This window comes from Candoia aspera, chromosome 7 (assembly GCF_035149785.1).
Source record: "Candoia aspera isolate rCanAsp1 chromosome 7, rCanAsp1.hap2, whole genome shotgun sequence".
Classification (NCBI taxonomy): Eukaryota; Metazoa; Chordata; class Lepidosauria; order Squamata; family Boidae; genus Candoia; species Candoia aspera.
This window is the reverse complement of record NC_086159.1, coordinates 8302022-8322448: the sequence shown is the minus strand read 5'-3', so window position 1 is coordinate 8322448 and position 20427 is coordinate 8302022. Positions and strand designations below refer to the sequence as shown.

General features: G+C 42.5%; 1 long non-coding RNA gene across 1 annotated transcript; it reads right to left on the bottom strand.

Moving 5' to 3' along the window:
- Positions 1-8909: 8909 nt before the first annotated feature.
- Positions 8910-12618, bottom strand: LOC134501315 (uncharacterized). Its single transcript, XR_010068342.1, has 4 exons — positions 12391-12618; positions 12203-12306; positions 10639-10698; positions 8910-9113 (listed from the first exon to the last, which is right to left on the bottom strand). It is a non-coding gene; the product is annotated as an uncharacterized LOC134501315 (long non-coding RNA).
- Positions 12619-20427: the final 7809 nt, after the last annotated feature.

Sequence of the window (20427 nt, the reverse complement as noted above, 5' to 3'; positions counted from 1 at the left end):
ATCAATAAGCAAAATAAAGCTTAAAATGCTCCCTGGATCTTAAAATGAGCCAAGGAGTACTCCTTTGCTTGGGAAGCCATCCCCTTCTTTACAATCAAAACGATGCATAAGTCTTTCCAAGCCTAAGTTTGTTACAGTATATACTAACCTGTTAACTTGTGTTTGTAATTAAAATCCAACTTAAAATGTAAATGCATAAATGCACCATGGCAGAAGGAAAGTAGTTTTGGCATTCTGATCCTTGACTGAAACCGATTTGGACAGAGATATGGAAACTTCAGTATCTATTCTTCTGAATGGAAAGTTTTTCAATCTTCAGCAGCTATCACACTGTGAATGTTTGCAAAGGCTGTTCTGTGCCTTGATATAAAACAGTTTTCTTCATAACCACAAGCAGCTTGTCCCCTTAAATAGAAAGGTATGCTTTTCTCCCTTCCCCTTCCAATAAAATAAAAGTTGCTAAGCAAGTAAATCAAAGATATTTATGATACTTCAACCTTAATTATCCGATGCTTTTTACATTACACTCACCTTCTCTATAGAAAGTTTTCCACCGGCTTCACACATCCTATTAACCCATTAAAAAGTGTTGGCTGGTCAGCCATTGCCAGATTAGCTGGAATACTGGGAGACAAGCAGATAAGCCAGGCATCCATGCACACATGTACCAGGTTCATACATCTCACTATGCGTATTTCAGAATGTAGACTGTTTGGCTTTGGCTTAGCATATTATGTGAACCCACCTCATTGTTAAACCATGTCTTCATACAAAATGCTGATACCCAAGTCAGAAGCCACTCATACACAGATAAAATGTGGCATCCAAATTATTTATTTATTTACGGGGCTTATAAGTCATTCCAGTCAAATGGACTCTCAGCAATGTACAGTTACACAAATCTGTAACTTGGGCTTAAAAAAGACAAATAGGCAGGGTAAATACAACAATAGCATAAACAAAATCACAACTAAAATCCATGGCTCACAACACAGTTATACATAAATTGGGAATGTTAACACTTAAAATCCAAAAGAACCAGTTCATTGTGCAGAGAAATATTCATAACAACCTTGCTCTCAAGGCTTGATAGAACGACCAAGTTTTTGCAGTAAGTCAGGAAGGGAGAGACCATTTAAACATCTGGGGGATACTATACTATTCCAGAGGGGGGACAGTGACTGAAAAGACATGCTTCCATGACTCCAGATAATCTCTGATTGAGGGGACAAAGAGTTAATCTCTGATTGAAAGGGAGCCAGCTCTATTAAATTTTATCAGAAAGTCAGATTTTACAAGGGGAAGGGAGTCCCACAGATAACCAGACCCTGTACCACGATGGGCTTTGAAGATGACAACCAGCACTTTGAATTGTACCAGAACCCAGCTGATAACCAATGTAGCTCTCAAAGGGATGGTATATGAGTGTTTTGAGGATATTATTAATCTTGTAGACTTTTGAGGGTCCCAGATATGAAGACAGATAATCCAATGCAGACATTCATACAAATGGGCATCCAAAAAATCTTCAATGAAGGCTTCTGAGTAATTTCAATGGCCATGGAGTAAAATCACTAGGTAAAGAACAGGAAACAGTAGGAATTAGCAGGTGATTTATTTATACATTCTTACATGCTCTCACAGTTAAACTCTCAGCTGTTTACAGTACATCTGGAAAAATATAATAAAATGGCTATGGTTTTATAAAAATAACCCCCAATTTTATTTATTTATACACACACCATTAAATAACCAATGGCATCAGTTCATGCTCCAAAGGTTCTTCAAAATAATAACTTTTCATAACTTAAAGAAAATATCAGGGCTGATCAAATTTCAAGGGTTAGGCGATTCCAAAGAGCAGGTACACAAACAGAGAAATGGCTTCTGAGCCTCCCAACTGCTTTACTTCACAGAAGTGGAGAACAACAAACGGGTTCTTTTAGGACACAAAAGTTGGGTGAGTCGAAACTGGATACAGAAGGCAGTTCCTGCAAGTACTCTAGTGCCAAGCCATGCTGAGATTTATAGGTCAACAGCAGCAGTTTGATTTGAGCTCAGAAGGCAAAAGGATATTGTATAATGTGCTTGTGTTAAGAAATAGCCATCAACAATCAGGCTGCTGCATTTTAGACCGATTGAAACTTCCAGGTAGTCTTCAAAGGCAGCCCAATATAGAACAAATTGCAGTAGACCAAATGAGCATTGATGAAGGTGTGAGTTACCATTGTGCCTCATACTTCACGTAGGACCAAAACTGACACAATGACTGAATCTGAATCTGGGGAAAGGTTCCTCTGGCCACAGCCTCCACCTGCCCATCCAGGAGTAGCCAGAAGTTCAGGAGGACCCTCAATTTGCAGATCTACTTCTTCAGGGCAGTGCCCCCCCGTCAAGATAATACTGGATACATCTAGGAACCTCACACAGGAACTTTGTCTTGCTTGCATTCAGTTTCAGTTTGTTTTGTCCTCCAGACCATCACAGCTTCCAGAACTTGGGCCAAGACAAGAGCAGTATTTCCTCTATGGCTCAGTATTTCCTCTATGGCTCAGTAGAAGTAGTTTCTACAGCGTATTGAAGGTAGCAGCACCTCCTGCTTGCTGGTGTGCCCAAGAGGTAATGGAGATTGTTAATCCCCAAACCCAAAAAGAAGGAGGAAGTGGAAATCAGGTGACCCATGTGACATCCCACAAGCACAATAGAGATGCGTTTACTAGAAAGACCCCTATGCTTATGAGACAATGCTGAGTTGACCCCTGATAATTCCAACGAAGGATACCATGGTCAATAGTACTGTAGGCATTGACAGGAAGAGTGCACCATCCTCCCTCAGGTCCTGACAACAATAATGAATGATAGCGAAAAAGGTAATTCCATCCCATGCCCATATTTCAATCCTGACTGGAAGGGGCCCAGGTAATCTATTTTCTGTAGGGTGCTCTGTAACTGTATACCAGCTGTAGTTTCAGTCACCTTCCACCCAAAAAGAAGGTTGGAGATATGGCCATAGCTTTCAAATAAGGATGGATCCAAGGAGGGTCTCTTTAGGAGGGGGCATACCACAGCCTCTTTCAGGACTGCCAGCATTACAGTACTTCCTCCTCCCACCTCCCAAACCCGATCTCTTGTTCTTCCTCTGGACCACAAGAGGCAAGGGTCAAGCTCACAAGTGGCTAGGGACAGTCGAGAGAGAACTGTCTCAACTTTCATCAGCATCCCCAAACCAGAAGGAGTTCCAAATAATGTGCCAGGATGTTGCCCCACTTACCACAACAGACTTTATCAATGAGGAATTAAGAGTTTGGCAATCTGGGTGACTTCAGCAGCAAGTGCTGGGCTAACCAGTCAGAGTAGCCAGGTAGCAGTTCTACTTGTTGTCTTCTTCCCAAAAGGGAGGTGGCCCTTCTAAACAAGGCCACTGGACAACAACCTGCTGATGTAACAAAAGAGGAAAAGTAATAACACATTTCCTCCCCCAGTTTGTGCCTGTGCTTGGTGATACTTACTTTTTGTCTCCCTCCCCTGCTTTCCTCCTTGCTTTTAATCATCCTGTTCATCCTCCGGAGATCTTGGGTGGCATCAGTCTTTGTTATATGGATCAGGAAGTGATTTGACCACAGCACAAGGCAGATGCAGTTGCCCTCACGTCCAAATTAATGAGGTCTGAAGTGCGGCCATCTGCATATCTTTGAAGAGTAACAGAGAGAAATATTTAAAGAGAAATTTTTTTAGACAACAATTTTGGTACCAGTATTTAACTTTGTTTATAAACAATTCAGGTGTAAGTAGTGAGGTATTTTGATAATACCAATCTATTCAGCATACCAAAATATGGGAAGTCTGTAGAACCTGGTCCTGGAATTCTTTCTAACGTCTTAGTCATACCTCTCATCTAGGACATGGGGGGAAGGAGGGAGGGAACTTATGAATGAAGCAATTGCCAGCTTTCCAAGCCACTGCCCACCTGCCTCTCCCACAGGGATGCATTGGGACGTGGGGCTGGATTTTCCCCCCACAACCCCCTGTCAGATCCAGTCCATTTTCAAATCTGATCTTTCTTTTGCTGGTCCCCCTCCAGACCCAATTTGGTCCCATTCTTTTGAACTTTTGGAGTCCCAATCACCTCTAGATCATTTATTTCCAACATTAAGTTTGGAAAAAATTAAAAGAGATTGGGAGGAGCACAAAAGATCTGTCTGGTTAGACAAATAGATCTCAAACATGCAAATGTAATCCAACATAAGAATGTGTAAAACAGTTCGGACATCAGAGGTGTATTGGGATATGAGTGTTCAGTGACTGATCAGGAAAGATTAGCTGGCTCAGTGAAATTGTAAAAAGTACTGTATGTAGCTGCTGTAATTTTTTTTTTAAAAGCAAATTCCTATAATCATTGATTAAGAAGTGAACTGAAAATAAGGCTAGTAATGCCCTTCTATTGTACACAGTTATGGTCACATCTCAAAAAATATGTTCTTGTGATACTGGTCATTGACCATATAAAAGACTGACTGACTATACTGAAGTTCAGGACAATGGGCAACTAAATTAGGAGGCTAGACCAGTTTGCTGTTAGGAAAGATGACACAGAGCTTTTTCACTTGAAGCAGAGGTGGGAAAGGTCTGCCATGATCAAATATATGGCATCACGAATGGTTTCGATAGAGAGCCAATAGAAGAGAATCTCTGTAGCTCAGGGTTGAACTGTGGAGTCCTTGGTGCTCCCTGAGCTTCGTTGTTGGCTTACAGATGTTTCGTTACCTGACTAGGTTACATCTTCAGTTATAGTTATTAAGACTCTTCAGCACTGAAGATGTTGCCTAGTCAGGTAATGAAACATCTGCAAGCCAACAACCAAACTCAGGGAGCACCAAGGACTCCACAGAGAGAGAGCCAGTTTGGTGTAGTGGTTAAGGTACCACCTTAGGCACAAAGCCAGCTGGGTGACCTCGGGCTGGTCGCTCTCTCTGTCCTAGGAAGGAGGCACTGGCAAACCTCTTCTGAAAAACCTTGCCAAGAAAACTGCAGGGACTTGTCCAGGCACTCACCAGGAGTTGAGAGTGACTCAGAGGCACCAAAAAAAAAAAAGATAAAGGGGGATTCTTGTGTAATTTTTTTAATGAACAGGTTCCGCAGCCTGAAAAGGTTTAAAACCTCCTGCATTAAGGACTCATCAAAACTCCAATATGGGTCTATAAAAAATAGTGGTACAATTTGCAGTGGCTGAAAATAGAACCTACATAGAAATGTCCAGATGCCAGACTTTGGGGCGCACTTACTGGACTGTGGACCTCTTCTCCACAAATGATACAGTTCATATGAAACTTGATAACTAGCTCAACACATCTGTTTACTGACTACAGATCTCTGTGCAGGCATGCAATTAAGCAGGCTTCATGTCTTTAGTTGCTTGTCAGCTACAATATGTAAATAATGGTAAGGAAGAGTTGGAGATGTAGTAATGACTAGGAAGGCAGCTACCAACTAACCATAGATACTGCCTTTTATGAGCGGTGCAGACCTTTAATTCAATGTAATCTCCAAGATGTAAACTGAAATATTTATTCCTGTAGTTTGGCCACACACATTCTGGGAGTGTCTCTTAAAAGTAACGCTATCTTAAATTGCAGACATTACTCTAGACCTAACAGACCCAAAGCAGTGATGTTTCCTGCCCACCCTCCATGTGAGTGGCAGGCCAATAAGAAAGACCTTTGAAAATGATTTGAATATCACTTTCAGAGACTGATTTATCAGGTATGATTGGCGCCACAGTAGCACCATACTATCCCAGGCGAGGAATCTAAATACCACAATCAGTGATACCAAAAGCAATTGAGAGGTCTCGGAGAATAAACTGTTTACACAGTCCCCGGTGTAAATTGGCCAACCAGGCAAGGAAGATAGTTTCTGTCCCCAACCCAGGCCTAAATCAGATTTGTATTTTCCAAGTCTACATCACTGTGAGAGGCCATAACCTGCTCCAGAATCTTGCTCTAAAACTTAGACACAGAACAATAATTATCACAGATCGAGTATCTAGATCTTATTTTTTCATAACTGATGCCTTGCTAAATAAGACACTGTCTTCCTTCAGATCTAAGTCTTCAAGATGAAGCTTTCTTTGAGTTGAGCATGGCTCCTGGTTACTTCATGGGCACGTTCATGCAGTTTTCTTAGATGGGTGCAATTCCCACAAGAACCCATAATGGATCCTGAACTTTCTGTCCTCCATCGATACTATTCTGAATTGGTGTGATCCTACTCATGGATTTGGCCCTCTCCCATTCTATGGAACTTCTTGAAATAGGTAAAGAACTCTGTGTGGGGAAAATAAGCAGTAAGTTCAGTTGGTTTTGGAGTGGTCCTGTTGCTCGCAAGCCGGAAACTTGCTATTAGTTTGGAATTTATTTTATGTACTGCAGACCTGACTTAAAAAGGAGTCAGAATCAAACCCATAGGGCTGAGGGTTGGCAGTAAAGAGCAGTGACCTGTACCATGTCCCACGTGGAAACAATCTGGCATGCGTCTTGCTGCTCAAATTAGTACAGCACAATCTGCACTTTCCCAACAGGACTGTTCTCTTTTTTCTGTTCTACTTTGGAATTAAAGTTCACTTTTATCTTGAATGCTGGCTGCCTCTTAAGCCTGTTTATTGCTAAAGTTTTGCTTAAGAGGTCTGGGATTTATTGGTACTCCTGTCCATCTTCCTTTTCAAATGTGTGCTTAGACTTGCTGGCTAGATTTTTGAGATCAAGAAGCAAGAGATAAGGTATCCTGAGTGATAAGATGGTGTCCATAGGGTGCATGTTGGACTTGGACCTATGAAATCTCATGTTGAGCTTAGTTATGGACTTTATAGAAGTCTTGTGTATGTTGCAATTCTTTTGCCGTTCTTATGGCCTAGCAAGGTCCACTTCCACTGTGCTGATTTAGGTTGTAAAGTACAGGTGGGAAAGATGTGGCCCTCTGGATGTTGGAGTTCAACCTGTCAATCCTAGCCATTAAGGGCAATAATTATAATTATAAAAACATTATGGCAGTTTTTATAATTATTATAATTAAAATAATGGAGCATTTTGCAACAAGCCAACCAACCAACCTTTGATGCACTAGGAAGAGAAGAATAGAAAACAAAAGGGAAGGAGAATCAATCTGAGAATGCAGAGTTGCCCTTTTTTCCCATTGGCCCCCAAAGGAAGGGCCCAAATAGACCAATGGACAGAGCTTTTTTTTTTTAATCTATATTGTTAGAGAACTGGATGATTTTAAGATTTGGTCTGTATGTTGTGGCTCAAAACAATAAAAATAGAAAACAATTCAAAGAACAACAAAAAAATCTGTCAGTCTTCAGTCACAAGGTTCATTCAAGGTCTTATGTGTTGTGCAGAAATTGTACCATCTTACCATTTAATGTCTACACGGCCAGACATTTTTCAGTTCTCTGTGATGAAGATCTGGCAGGGTCATCTAGATGTGCAAAAGATAAAATGGTATGAACTTTATAACGTAGCTTATGTTGGTCTCCTTTCCTTCTACAGTAGTTTGTGTAAGGGATGGGCTGCCTGAAGTCCTGAATCCTGTTTTCTTGGTCTCCTGAGACTACAGTGCCAAAATTTGATGCCAGACAAATGGCAATATAAGCTATTGTTGATTTTTGGCAGGAAATAAAAAAGAGCTTCTTAAATCTCAGATAGGCTTAAGCCCTAAGAATGTTTAAAAAACATGGAAGGAAGGATGTACTCACATTCCTTCCTCTGGTGATGACATTCTGCCACTGCTTTCCCATAGCAGCAACAGTGAAAAGTGAATAGATCTTGGTCTTTACTTCGGTGAAGTAGATCATTACCTGTACTGTAAATCTTCTTTCGTGTGTGTGTGCCTTCAAGTCAGTTTTGACTCCTGGCAACTGCCTGGACTAGTCCCTGCAATTTTCTTGGCAAGGTTTTTCAGAAGTGGTTTGCCATTGCCTCCTTCCTAGGGCTGAGAGAGAGGGACTGGCCCAAGGTCACCCAGCTGGCTTCATGCCCAAGGCGGGACTCGAACTGACAGCCTCCCGGTTTCTAGCCTGGCGCCTTAACCACTATACCAAACCACTACACTCTATAAACCTTATGTCACATTAAACCAAGTTTTTTCCAAGCTGTCATTGTAACTTTTATCCTGCTGCTTCTGCCAGAAAGAAACGTAGGACTTTAATGAAGTTAGCCTTGTAGGCTCCTGCTGCACTGTAGGGTTATAGTCCTAAAGAGGGTATCTACTAAATTAAATCTTGTCATGAAATGGTTGTTCTTTGCTGAGCTTTAGAAAGGAGAAAAGTGCACATGGCATATATTAATGCACATAATCAGTGGTTGTGAGAATGCTGCTACAAAGATTGTATTTAATATAAGTGCATGTTGCCTAGGACGTCTTTCTGGGAATGTTTGTGGTTTACAGCTTTATTTTGGACTCTGGTTTCGAGACAACCCTAAGCAGATGAAACAGGCATTACATTCCCAAGCAAGCAGCTATTTGCAGTTTTGAAGTCACAAGGGAGCGATTACCTGCATAGCTACAGTATGTTGGTTGTGTGTGTGTGTACATGTGTGCATGCAAGTATAGCTTTCCTAAATGAACACTATGTAGTCTCCATAGATATTGGCAAGATTCTAATATTATCAGAAATAATTTCCTTTTCAGCAAAGCTAGGATCACACATATGAAAGGTTGCTAGGCAGCTTGGTTTGGACCAGAAGTCTCATGCAGGGAGGAAAATTGAGAGACAATGTGAAAGGAAGGGCCTTTTCCAATAGAGGAAGTCTGCTGCTGGGAGATAATGGAGGATCTGAGTGGACATTTTGAGGTTGGTGCATAATGAAGTGCAAAGCATGTCCAATCATAACTACGCCATGACCTATCTTACATGCTACTCTGGGGTAATAACATCGCAATCATTTTATCTGAGTAGCTCACTGGTATTGCTTTTCCTCTTCAAGCAGAAGGGCAAAAAATTCAGGATCAAATATCCCGGACAATCCGACACATGTTCATATTCAGAAATATTTTTATTATGTCCCTGGGATTTATTCCAGAGAAAGCTTGTCTAGGATTGCAGCCATTGTCTCCCGCTGTTTAAAAGTTAAAAAAAAAAAAAGCAGTGATGTGCTGAGTCTTGTTTGAACACTATGGCAGACCGTCTGAAAAGTACACGGTCTTGAAATTAACTGTAATGGACTATGGCCTGTCCTCTTGGTTTTTGTGCTAGGTTTAGCTTTACGCTCCCCCCCACACCATCCCACCCCACCCTACCCTACCCTACCCTACCCTGCAAGCCTTGAATTGCTCATTAAGGGTTCCCAGCCAAACTCTATCATTCTCATGTTTTTGCTGTTTGGAAATTGGAGGAAGCTGCTAGAATTACTAATTGCTCCTGAGCTGTAAATTGGCAAAACAGTAGTTCTGCCAGAATATTCTAGGAGTGGCTTCTGTGTATGAGAGGGTAGAACTCTCCTCAGGCCCTCAGATTTCTGGCCTTCCTGTTCTCACTTGTTTACAAGCTTAATGCTATTCTTCAGTAGTAGGCAGGCGGTGCAATCTTGTGTATGTTTACTCATATTTCTCATATGTAATTTGTTTAATAAAATGAAATATATTTGCAAACATACTAATCTGCCCCCTTCCCCCAAATTCCTAACTAGGGTTGAATCTAACCAAGCTTGGCATGTTGTGTGAATGCAGCCACTATGTCTTTAATTGACCTTTATTGTATGAACCCAGCCATAGTGTATTAGTGGCTATATGAGCAAGTTTGTTAACTGTTCATAGCACTAAAAGTTATTCTACTCTAGGTTATATTTTGCATCTTTGACTGTCAGCACTTGTTACCTGTTGTAACCGCTAAGACCTATTTTACTCTCAATATGTGGGTGGGCAAGAGACATTTTGGTGTAGTGGTTAAGGGTACTGGGAGACTGAGTTCTCGTCTTGTCTTAGAGCTGGGTGACTCTCTCTGTCAGCCTTAGGAAGGAGCCAATGGCAAACCACTTCCAAAAAACCTTGCAAAGAAAACTGCAGGACTTGTCCAGGCAGTCTCCGAGAATTGGACATGATTGGATTAAAAAAAATTCTAATTGTAATACCCCGTGAAATTAAAATATAGACTCTATACATAGGAAAAAAAAATTGGGGATGTGGTATAAATCCATGTATTAAGTTATAGTGCAGGAATGGTTCCTCCAGATCCTGCAGGCTTCTTCCCAAGGAACTATCCTTCGGAGGTGGGTAATCTCACGGCTTCCACCTTGTCCAGGGAAGCTCTGTTAGCTTGGGTGCATCACCTAGCTCTTGGTCCAGCCTCAGCATCATATCTGCAATTTCACAAAGGGATCTTAGTCCTCCATGGACTAAGCTGTTTGATTCCCTCCTTGAAAGAATGGTTAATTGAGGGACTCAATCAAACAGCTTTTCCAGCAAGAAGCATGTAATATCCTCATGGTAGTTAACATATACAAAGCTAATTCAGTATACACTGAAGGGATGCGTGGTTTAGTAAAGATTTCTGACTCCTGCTTCTGAAAGTATTGTGGCTAATTTTTTAATAATAAAATAGCAGGGAGCTTTGAAAAGAGTTCACTCCATTTCTGTCCTACTTACATCATGTCAAGGTTATTTCCTAGTCTTAACTGAAAATGGTCACTTGTGTAATCTTGCTGCCTGTAAAAAGCATTATTCAAGATGTCTTTAGCATAACCAGATAGAGTGAAACTCTAGCCTTTAAAACTAGGGGGGAAAACATAGGTTGGTAGGCAAAGAGGAAGGAACTGGAGAAATACTGCCCAGTCTGAAAAATGTATTTTGGATAATGATGGGTGCAAGGTTAAGGCTGCTGTCATATTAAACTCTGCAGCTTTCTGGATAAACTATTAGACAGCAGGCAAAGATTTGCTGAATATGTTGATGGAAGCTTTTGAGACCTGCAATAACTCATGGGACTTAAGATACGTTTTTACTGAGGGGAAACACTGCCTCTCTAGATTAATAGCACTAGTTATGCAGGCAGCAGTGTGGATTGCTTATTTTTAGCTTAGTGTTGTATTAACTGAGTCTTATGGCTTGTTCAACAAATCATATCTGAAACAATCCTGGCTTTGTATTCTGAGTCAAGACATCCATTAGCTATGTATGATGGACACATTCTCTATCAAGCTGGTCCTGAATCCTTGGAGGGTGGTCATTTGGGGGCAGCTTCTGTGCTCAGGAAGTAGCCGCCTTAATCTTCATACATCCTGTATGTGCATTGAGACAGAGATCTGTGGTGTATTAAAAGTTGAAAGAGCTCTCCATATTGCAGTGAGGCCAGTCATACATCGTGTTTCAGAGTATTATGTGAGTGGACATTCTGAGGTTGTTTTGCATTTTGGGGGCAGGTTCTATGGCTTTTCTCCCTTTTATTCTCCCTCCATTTTCACAACTACATGTGCCAGGAAACCATAATATTCACACCTAATGCATTCTCTCTGATGTCTAATTTCCTCTGTGGAAGATACTTTGATAGGTGTTCACATACTTGGAACAGCTTATCTACATTTAGAAATTGTAAAGCCCATCACAACACATTAACTCAATTTTTATTACTGTAATTGTGGATTGTTGAATAAAACACAATTGACTGAGTTCACAAGTCAAACTAAACTGTAAACACATTTTACAAATTGTAATGGCTAAATTTACACAATATGCTGAGCAAAAACTAAAACGCATTTTAGCTGAGAATGATATGTAAATCCAGCCTTTGCCTAAGAATTAGGCCTCTTATAGTTTAAGCTAAATCATTTTAGACTTGGGAAGGACCTTAGAGGTCATCAAATCCAACTGCCAATGCAGTGCAGCATCTGCCAACTATTTCAGACAGTTCCTGTAACTTAAATAGTATTTCAAGTTATAGGGAAACGAAATCATGCCCTGAAACAGAAGCAAGTGAAGGAGGTAGAATAGCAAAGTGAATTCTTCACAACCAGGCAGATCCTAACTGTGTAAAGGATCAGGAACAGATCAATAACACAAGGGAACTTTAATCTGCTGCTTTGGTTCTTATATGTCCCTGCATAATGAAGAAAACACTGATTTTTAAACATAATATATCAAAGGGCTGATTAACTAAATATGCCCGAATTGGTTGACAGCTAATAAAGTGCTGCTATTCTTGCACCAGGCTTACCTGGGCCTTTGGTGACTAAAGTCTTGTCGAGCTGGGACTTCAGGGTATACTCTTGTGAAGAATCCAGGTTCATTGTTGTCTCTGAGGTTTCCTGCATGCTTTCTCTGTATTAATAGATTGAGAAGATGTAAGTAGAGTCAGGATGGGTAGCAAGACCTTTCTCTGAGCAAAAAGGGCAAGAAACTTACCACCAGGGTCCAATATATTTCTCTTATGCCGAGCTCTCTCATTTTCCCTGCTCCAGCTTACCTCCCTTGGTGCAGATTAATTCTGAAGGGGAGAGGGTGGAGAAGGTTAAGCAAACAAGCCAAGCTTCCAGCCAGGCAGCCAAAAGGAACTTGCTGTCAAAGCATCTTTAGAGAGGCAAAGCAGAAATCAGAAAAAGAACCAGATGGCATAAACATCGAGACACTCTGGCCAGACTCCTGGTTGCTTACAAAGCAAAGGCAGCATCCAATCTCAACAGGAGAATATCCTGTTCTGTGCTATTCAAATGCATGGCATGCGCTATTTCCAATCCCCAAGATGGATTTGCTGATGTCTGGTTTAGCAGCATTATATTTTCAACCTAATGTCTGCTGGTTGATGAAGAAAAATGATAGAAGCAGAAACCATTACTCTGTATGGTGGCGCCCAAGAAACCACAGTGGTACAGCAACTGGGGGTAAGAGGGACTGGAGTAGTACATAGTGTAGCTTTTTGTACAGGTAGTCCTCGTTTAGTGGCCACAATTGAAACCGGCAACTTGGTCATTAAGTGAAGCGGTTGCTGAGTGAAACCACAACTGTGCTTATGAACTTACTTCAGCTTTCCTTTGCTTTACAAACCTGTGAAGGTTGTAAATGCGAGGACTGGTTGTAAAGTTACCTTTTCATCATCTTAACTGTGGGTGGTCACTAAATGAGGCAGTCACTAAATGAGGACTGCCTGTACTGGTCAGTTACAGATATTGGGGGGCGCGGGGAGAATTAAATGAAGCTGGTCAAGGGAACAGCAAGTTGTGATTTGGCTCCAAGCTACCTGTGGGCTGGTCTCCTCTGGAGGAAATCTGCTTGTCCCATTCTTTTATCCTAGGGGCCATGCTCTGACACACACACACGTGGAGATCGGGAGGTTGGGCTCTGAAGCAAGCCTTTTCGGTAACAGCCCTGTCCTTGTGGAATATGATGTTGTCTAAAGTCTGTAGGGCCCTCACACTCCTATCTTTTCGTAAAGCAGAAATGACCTGACTCTTTCGCGCTTAAGATCTTGCAGCACAAGTCGTTTTTTAAATCTTTAACTGTATTTTTAGTTATTTCCTGTTACTGTTATACTGATGCTATTACTACTGTTTACGTTACCCATGGAGTCTTGGAAACTAGGTGGGATATAAATTTTAGTAAATAAAATAAACTGTAAAACATTAATTTCAGATGTCCAAAAAGAATGGGAAAAGCTTTACTTTGATGAGAAGGTTGGCTACGATCAGCCATCAAGCATACAGCACGTGGTTACAGAGGATAAGGGTTCGCTAAGACTGCAGTGCTGTACTCATCTGCAGGATATATTGTTAAAATGAGGTTGCTAAAAACAAATGGTATTAATATATGGACAGAGAAAAGGCTAGGAAGTAGCAAACTGGTGGCCACCATGAATATGCAGCTTCTAATAAATTTGTTCAGGGAAGGAGGAGAACTACTGTCCCCCCCTTCCGATTCAAAAATGGAAAAGATAGGTCAAAAGCTTAGGAGTTCATTGGGAAACGTTACCTTCAGTTTAGTTAGGGATGTTCAAGGGCTGTTCTTCCTTTTTGATGTACTGAAAGCAACCAGAATTCTTACTGTAACTCTGAAATTCATTGGGCTCGCAAAGCATTTTACTCAGCTCAAATGCAGTTGGTTGGTTTCTGATTTAGCATGTGGTGGGAACCTAGATTTTTTCTTAGCATGTTATGTGATTGTTAAGCTATAATATGGTTTAACTGCTTGGTTGTTGCATGTTATGTGAACATACCAATTGTGCTTTGTTAACAGAGTTGGTTTATTAGGCTATGTGAATGCAGCCATCTGTCCTTTGAAACTGCAAGGGTTCTTTCTGGTTGGATTTAGAGCCATTCAGAAATGAGCAAGTTTTGTTGGAGTTGAGAAACAGTCTTACATGCAGCTGGACCTGGAACAGTGGCGGTCACTGTGTGTGTGCTCCACAGCTGGACCTTAAAACAAGTTGTCTATGAACTTAACAGAGAAAAATAATAACTGAGGAAAGTTTTAAAGTTATTCAGTTCTATCCACCCGCTTCCCAGTCTTTGAAGTAGGCAATGTGAAGAGTGATGGCTCCAACAGCTGTGCTGCGGAAAGAGGGCAACTGGTAATGAGCATCTACTGATGAAGTCAAACAGAGACGCTCAGGATTTTCCTGTTAAATCCCAAACTGATTTCAGTTACCCACTAAAGGAAGTAGTGCCATTGTTCAGTCTTCCTCAAGCAAATATTTTGGAGCTTCTAATTTTCATAAATGGCCTACACATTTTTTTTTTGCTGGAAAGAGCTCTGAGCAATAGCTGTCTAAATTCTACTCTGCAACTGTAGCCTAAGGCAACAAGGCTAAAGACCTTGGTTGTGGTGGTTAGAACAAAGGTTTCTGAGTTAATTGCTACAACAGCAACATTGTGGTTGGACAGTCATTTGTCTGGGATGGTTTGAGGATTCCTGCCCTGGAGTAGAAGACCTCTGAGGTCCCTTCCAACCCTATGATTCTATTTACATGCTAGAAGATTCTGATTTTAGATTTTTAGATTTTCTACCTTAAGGCATCCTTTCTACATCTTCTCCCTAACAGAGAATCTATCTCCATAGCTTGTCTAATGTTTCCAGGGCATATTATGTAGAACAGGTACATACTGTATTCAAACCTCCCCAGAGGTGGCCCTGATGCATAATAAATTTCAGGCGCTTGGTAGGTATACTTTATAATGTCATTTGAGGTAGTTTTAAAGCTTTCTCAGCAGCAGTCTTATTTATTTATGACTGATGGAATAAGCAGCCTTATTTACCTCTTTAATTAATTGATTTTTAACACCACCCACTCATCAATGACTCTGGGCAGCTTATAGAAAATTAGAACAATTTTAAAAAGCAATCATTCTGGGAGGAATAAGTCAGATGTATCACACCATTGCTGGCCCTTAGTGGGACCACACATAAATCTAAGAGCCTGCTGGAAGAACTAGGTCTTGTTCCTTCCTGAACACTAGTAGGGTCGGGGCCACAGGGCAGACACGCCTTTTGGGTGCCATAATATGGCATTGTTTAATTGGTGGGGCCCAGAACATGCTAACCCTGTTGGATTTTATTAGATGGATGGAAACAATTGGGAAGAGGCAGTCCTGCAAATATCCAGGCCCTATTTCATGAAGGGTTTTATAGACAACCAACTGCATCTTGAATTGTACCCGAAACACACTGGTAACCAGCGCAACCTGTGAAGAAGTGGTGTTACATGAGTGTATAGAGGTGTGACCATTGCTGCATTCAGTGCCAGTTGTACCCTCTAAGTGGTCTTCAAGCACAGCCCCATGTAAGGTGCATTGCAGTAATTCAAGTATTAGGTGACTAAGGCATAAGTAACTGAGAGAAGGGTGCAAAGGCCCCCTGGCCATAGTTGCCATCTGCTCTTCAAGCAGGAGCTGTGTGTCCAGGAGGACTCCTAAATTGTGCACTAGCTCTGCCTAGGAAAATGCTATCCTGCCCAGGATTAGAGTTGGAAAGTCCCTCAAAATGGATGGCCCATGTACTTAAAGCCACTTGGTTTTGCTAGGGTTGAACCTAGGCTTGTTCCCCATCAGGACCACAACAGCCTCTAGGCTCTCCCACAAAACCTTGACAGTATCACTTGATCAGTCAGGGGTCCAGGTGTACTATTAGCTATTATCAGCATATTGATAATCCCTGACTCCATGCCATTGAATGACCTCATCCTAGATCCTAGATAGATGCTAAACACAGGGAGAGGCCAGAGGGAGGAATCTGGTCCCAAACCCTCATAATACAGTACGCTCATTCCAAATGGAGATTAAGACCTCAGCTGAACTGCCCATGAGTTTCTCAGGAAATCCCAAGTTCCCTCTGAAACCCAGGCAGATCTACTGAGCATCTGTGGTGGACCAGTCTAATAGGCCCAGCCTCCCTGCGTGGGTGGGCTATGTACGTATAATACAAGAGACCTCAAAGTTAATCAGAGAGTGATCAGACCATGAGTCAAGCAGCTCAGCCAGGGAGGGAGGCTGATACAGCAGCAGTAATCTCAGCTGTTCCCTAGAGCCAACTACAAGAGAGTCCCATCTGTTATCTGTGGCACAGTGCCTGTGAAAGCCATCACAGCTTTTCACATGATGGTCACTATCCCACTCCCCTACCCTGAGGTTACAGCAATGTCACACAGTAAACACAGGTGGGTATATCTCCAAGAGGAGCATCCCCTTTTGGGCCAACTAGGTCTCAGTTATGCATACCATGTTGGGACCCTCATCTATGATCAGGTCATGCATGATGGAAGCCTTGTTACAAGCGAACCTGGTGTTCAGCAGTGGCAGCCAGAGACCAGGGCATCTGATGACCTGGTATTGGCGGTTGTGAATACCAAATGCAACTAGCCAACCAGCAGCCGTATTTAGGGTGACCCGGACCCTCCTGGGTAAGAGGAGCCTTGAGGTTCACCTTCAGGATCGTGCCAAGGAATTTGCACAGTATCTGTCAGATAAAATCACTTGGATTCACTCACAGTTGGATGAGTGCGTTTGTACAGGTCCTGTGGAGATGCCTGGGGTGCAGTCTTGCCCTGTTATCTGGGAACAGTTTGAACCTGTTGGACTTGAGGAAGCAGACAGGGTTGTTATGACTGCGAGCTTGGCCACCTGCTCTTTAGATCCATGCCCCTCCTGGCTGACTAAGACTGCCTGGGAGGTAACATGTGGGTGGTGAATTCATCCTTGAGGGAGGGGCTTGTTCTCTGCCTGTTAAAGAGGCGTTGGTTCGCCCCCTCCTCAAAAAGCCATCATTGGATCCCACCATCCTGGACAATATTTCTCCAGTGTCCCACCTTCCCTTTCTAGAGAAGGTGGTCACACAGCAGCTTCAGAGGACCCTGGATGAGGCGGATTATTTGGACCCCTTTCAGTCAGGATTCAGGCCCGGATATGGGATGGAAACAGCATTGGTCGCACTTTTGGATAATTTCTGGCAGGAGTGGGATGGGGGTAGTGCATCCACCCTTGCTCTACTTGACCTCTTGGCTTTCAATACAATTGACTATGATATCCTTCTGGACCGGCTTCAGGGGTTGGGAGTAGGCAGCACAGTATTGTGTTGGCTCTCTTCCTTTCTCTGAGGCTGGTTCCAGTTGGTGTGGATTGGGAGTAAGAGGTCCCGCTCTTGCTCCCTGCTATGTGGGGTGCTGCAGGGTTCAGTACTCTCTCCATTCAAACAGAGCTAAAGTTGGAAGGTCCCTCAAAATGGATGGCCCATGTACTCATAGCCACTTGGTTTTGCTAGGGTTGAACATAGGCTTGTTTCTCCCCATCAGGACCGCAACAGCCTCTAGGCTCTCCCACAAAACCTTGACAGTATCACTTGATCAGCCAGGGGTCCGGGTATACAATTAGCTATTATCAGCATATTGATGATTCCTGACCCCATGCCACTGAATGACCTCATCCTAGATGAAGGTGAAATCATCACTGCCGTGGGGTGAGGTATCATCCATATGCTGATGACACTCAGTTTCATATCTTCGCCCCTGGTGAGCTAAGTAATGCTTTCAATGTCCTTTCTCAGTGCCTGGAGGCTATAGGGGTCTGGATGGGGGCAACAGGCTTCAGTTAAACCCTGGCAAGACTGAGTGGCTTTGGGTTTTAGGGTCTTTTGTATCTGGGGAGTTACCATCTTTGGTGCTGGATCAGGTTGCACTCCCCCAAACAGACCCAGTGCTCAGTCTGGGGGTTCTTCTGGGATCATGACTCCTGCTCAAAGAGCAGGTGGCAGTTATGGCCAGAAGGGCCTTTGCACAGCTTTGTATTGCACACCAGTTCCTGGATCAGGAGGCTCTGCTCACAGTCACTCTTGCCCTAGTCACCTCCTGATTGGATTACTATAACGCGCTCTACATGTGGTTGCCCTTGAAGAGTATCCAGAAGCTTCAGCTGGTGCAAAATGCAGCGGCGCAGGCAGTTACATGTGCTCCAAGAACTGCACCCATCACACCTCTGTCGCGGGCTGCATTGGTTACTAGTTTGCTTCTGGGTCCAATTCAAGGTGCTGGTCATGACCTTTAAAGCCCTCCATGGCATGAGACCAGGTTACTTGACGGACTGCCTCTCCCCAGTGACATCTACCCATTCCATCAGGTCCAGCTGGAGAGGCATGCTGTGGGTCCTGTCAGCTAGAGAGTTTTGTCAGGGTGGACCAAGGAGGAAAACCTTTTCCGCCGTAGCCCCTGCCCTATGTAACATCATTCCCCCTGAGGTGAGGCGGTCCCCAACGCTGCTGGCCTTTTGGAAGGCCCTATGGTTTTGTCAAGGAGCTTGGGGATCTCATGAGAGTCTGTTAGATGGTTGTATGATGGTTAACTGACACACACACTATGCTTTGCTGTTGTTCTTTTTTTAGTTTTGTTTTTAGTTTGATTTAAATAGTGGTTTTTGTGGTTTTAATGTATCTTTCATTATGTATGCCACCCAGAGTCATTATAAGTGAGGTGGGTGGATATACAAGTATGATTGATTAATTAATTAAAAAAAAACCTTCCCCATAAGTGGTCTGCCCCTGGTTTCCTCTTAACCCCTGTGACGTTTCTTCCTGCCCTTCCTCCCATCAGTCTGACCCTCATCTGATCCCTGCCACTCCCCCATGAGCTCCCAGACCTAACATTTGCCAGGCCAACCATGCACTCCATGGGTTAGTCTGTGGGTCTCCTCAGACTGCTTCTGTCTTGCACTCAGCAGCCCATAGATCTTCCCCAGGACTGCCCAAATCCCACAGCCCTCATTCCACTCCTGATTTTTACTGTGATAACTAAAAAAATCATCATTTTTTCTTCCTGGAGCTCAAAGTGACATAAATAATTCTTTTCTATCAACCCTCAATTCAGCCTTGCAAAAATTCCACAAGAATGATGGGCAGAAAGATGGTAACTGACCTAAGACAGGCTTTTCTTGTTGAATAGGGTTTTGAACCTGGATGTCCCCAGTTCTAGTTAGATAGGGTTATTATTACATCCAATAATTTAAAATGTAAAACCTAGCACAATTTTATGCATGCGCATGCACATGCACAGAGGCAGCAATTTACCCATAGTGCATTGGTAGAGGCAAGCTATTTTGTCATGCTTCTAGATGAGGATGTTATGTGGAATCCAGAGGTTTCCTTTCTCCTCACATCAGAATGTCCCTGTGATGAGCTGCTTTTTCCCAGCACTTGGACAGTATTTTCTCCAGGAACAATCTGTGCAATTTGAACATTGGGGCACAATTAGCTTGTGCAAGTAACATCCATGATGGTAAACTTAATTCTAGCTTTGCATTGCTGTTAGAAGCTGAATACTTCCCTGCTATAGCACTGATGTGATGACAGAAACCCAAATTAAGCAAAAAGCAGGAGGAAGTTACCTGTTTCAATTCTCCCTAGTAACAGTACTCTGCAATTTTATAAACCGTTTCTTTCTATTTTCCATCTCTGGAGACCCTGAATTCCAGTTCAGGAGTAAACTTGGTGTCCTAAGATGTAAAACAGATTCTTTTCTTCCAAACAACTCCTGTGCCAATGCTACCACCTTTGCTGTTCCTTCTTTTTTCTGTTCTTGAAATGAAAAGAAGATATAGATGACATGATCCTCCTACTTGCATCAGCTTTATGCAAATAAACAGGAAAAAGCTTTTCTGTCCACAGGTACCCTCTACGGCGAGGAAGTTCTTTCACGTTTCTGACTCCTGGATCACAGTGGGATCTTACTTTGGTAAGTAGAAGTAAATGGACTTACTGCTACATTTTGTTTGCCCATTGTACTAACTCTGTATGTGCTACAAATTGTTTTCATTCTACACTGCAGACAGGACTGTAACTAGACTGATCAACTACGCCTTCCCTTCATAGCTTTTGGCAGACCCCTTTATGTCAGTTTCTCCCCCCCCCCCTTCCTTCAGTTTAACTACTGGCAGTCATCCTTTCATCTTGTAAATCAATACAATCTTCCCC